Source organism: Ascidiella aspersa, chromosome 5 (genome assembly GCF_963924565.1).
Source record: "Ascidiella aspersa chromosome 5, kaAscAspe10.2, whole genome shotgun sequence".
Classification (NCBI taxonomy): Eukaryota; Metazoa; Chordata; class Ascidiacea; order Phlebobranchia; family Ascidiidae; genus Ascidiella; species Ascidiella aspersa.
In genome coordinates, this window is record NC_139451.1 from 11,769,765 (window position 1) to 11,772,264 (window position 2,500).

Sequence of the window (2,500 nt, forward strand, 5' to 3'; positions counted from 1 at the left end):
GCCGGTGATGCGGCCGCCGCGAACGACGACGTCTCACCTCCGCCGGACCGCGCCGACATTCACTTTCACTGCGCCCATGGGTTTCGTACTGCCCCGTGGCTCGCGCTCACGTTAGACTCCTTGGTCCGTGTTTCAAGACGGGTCGGGAAGGTGGCTGACTTCAGCCGCGGACCCCGTGCGCCTCGCGAAACGACACCGGAAGCGCGACCGAGACGAAGAGGCTGGGCACTGAGAACAGTCCCCGACCCACGACGCCCCAGCCGGCACCGGGCGCTCGGCCCCGAAGGGCAGACGCGGCGATCTCTCCTCGCCCGAACGGCGGGCCGACGGACACGCGCGCCTATAGTACCCGACCGAGGCCGGGTTACCTTGCGCGCGGCCTTCTCGCCGCCGTCCAGACGGTCGCGGCCTTCGCCCGGCGCTAGTGCGCTGGTCCCCGATCGGGCGGCGCCGCCGGCGGCCCGTGAGGGTCCGCACGACAACGTCGCCGACAGGGGGCCGGCTGAAAGCGACCGGGCGACCCGACAGGCCCTCCCGTTTGCCTCTCGACGGTTTCACGTACTCTTTAACTCTCTCTTCAAAGTGCTTTTCAACTTTCCCTCACGGTACTTGTTCGCTATCGGTCTCGTGACCGTATTTAGCCTTAGATGGAGTTTACCACCCGCTTTGGGCTGCATTCCCAAACAACCCGACTCTGGGAAGACGCCGTAGCGCGCCCGCCTGTCGCCGCCATGGGCCTGACACCCGCTCTGGGAAAAGGCCTCGATCAGAAGGACGCGGGCGACCGGCGAAGCGCGCCGTGACGAATTCCGTACGCCACAATTCCGCGCACTCCAAAAGCGCGCGGATTCGGCGATGGGCACATCCCGCTTCACTCGCCGTTACTGAGGGAATCCTCGTTAGTTTCTTTTCCTCCGCTTAGTAATATGCTTAAATTCAGCGGGTAGCCTCGTCCGACCTCAGGCCGAAAGTAAGGACCGGGACTATTCTTCCCGTTCCGCGCTCGCCGTCGGCGCCGCGCGCCGCCGCGCACCTCGATTCCCGCCCTTGAGCCGCCAGCCGTTGGCCTCTTCGAGGTCGACTCGCCGCCGCCGCGCGGGATTCTGGTCGCGATCGTCGCGCATCGTGCCGTGCTGTCTTGAGCGGGACGGGCGCTCGCGCGTCCGACGCCGCAGCAGCCGCGCGGAGAAATCCCCGCGCGGAACGTTTGCAACGCGACCCTGAGGCGGGCGCGGCCCCGGGATTGACCCGAGGCCGCAATTTGCGTTCAGAACGTCGATGCTCAATGTGTCCTGCAATTCACACTAATTCACGCAGCTAGCTGCGTCCTTCATCGACTCACGAGCCGAGTGATCCACCGCCAAGAGCCATCCACGATTGTTTCGCTCGCACAGTGCCTCGCACTATAGGGTGACAAAATAGACCGCGCCGAGCGGTCGGCCAGGCCGACGCTTGAAGCCGGAGCGCGCGGCACCGCGGCACTCGACGCGCAAACATTACCGGGTGACCGAATCGCCGGCCGGCGCGCCGCTCCTCGCGGGTCGGGCGCCGGGTAGCAAAGACTTTTTCTCTCGCTTGTCCGAGTTTCGCGTTCGCCGAAGCGTTTGCGAGACCGTTAATGATCCTTCCGCAGGTTCACCTACGGAAACCTTGTTACGACTTTTACTTCCTCTAAATGATCAAGTTAGATCGTCTTCTCGGACGCCGGCTCGACCGTTGCCGGCCGCGCCAGGTCCAATCGGAGGACCTCACTAAACCATTCAATCGGTAGTAGCGACGGGCGGTGTGTACAAAGGGCAGGGACGTAATCAACGCGAGCTAATGACTCGCGCTTACTGGGAATTCCTCGTTCAAGGGAAATAATTGCAATTCCCTATCCCTAGCACGACCGGGGTTCAGCGGGTTACCCAGACCTGTCGGCCAAGGCGAGCACATGCTGATCCGGTCAGTGTAGCGCGCGTGCGGCCCCGAACATCTAAGGGCATCACAGACCTGTTATTGCTCAATCTCGTGTGGCTAAACGCCACTAGTCCCTCTAAGAAGTTAGACGCCGACCGATTGGGTCGCGTAACTAGTTAGCAAGCCAGAGTCTCGTTCGTTATCGGAATTAACCAGACAAATCGCTCCACCAACTAAGAACGGCCATGCACCACCACCCACAGAATCAAGAAAGAGCTCTCAATCTGTCAATCCTCACTGTGTCCGGGCCGGGTGAGATTTCCCGTGTTGAGTCAAATTAAGCCGCAGGCTCCACTCCTGGTGGTGCCCTTCCGTCAATTCCTTTAAGTTTCAGCTTTGCAACCATACTTCCCCCGGAACCCAAAGACTTTGGTTTCCCGCAAGCTGCCGGAGAGGTCGTAAAACTAACGCCCCCCGATCGCTAGTTGGCATCGTTTATAGTCAGAACTAGGACGGTATCTGATCGTCTTCGAACCTCTGACTTTCGCTCTTGATTAAAGAAAACATTCTTGGCAAATGCTTTCGCAGTCGTTCGTCTTGC

The 2,500-nt window shown here is 60.9% G+C and overlaps 2 non-coding genes and 1 pseudogene across 2 annotated transcripts in view; all 3 read right to left on the bottom strand.

Moving 5' to 3' along the window:
* LOC146143748 (large subunit ribosomal RNA) overlaps window positions 1–967 on the bottom strand; it is a 3,679-nt pseudogene extending 2,712 nt beyond the window's left edge.
* Window positions 968–1,215: 248 nt separating this feature from the next.
* On the bottom strand, window positions 1,216–1,369 carry LOC146143749 (5.8S ribosomal RNA). The gene has a single exon (XR_014501240.1). It is a non-coding gene; the product is annotated as a 5.8S ribosomal RNA (ribosomal RNA).
* Window positions 1,370–1,616: 247 nt separating this feature from the next.
* The window catches only part of LOC146143750 (small subunit ribosomal RNA), a 1,811-nt gene continuing 927 nt past the window's right edge, over window positions 1,617–2,500 (bottom strand). The window contains exon 1 of the ribosomal RNA XR_014500414.1: window positions 1,617–2,500. This exon is cut by the window's right edge and continues 927 nt beyond it. This is a non-coding gene — a ribosomal RNA (small subunit ribosomal RNA).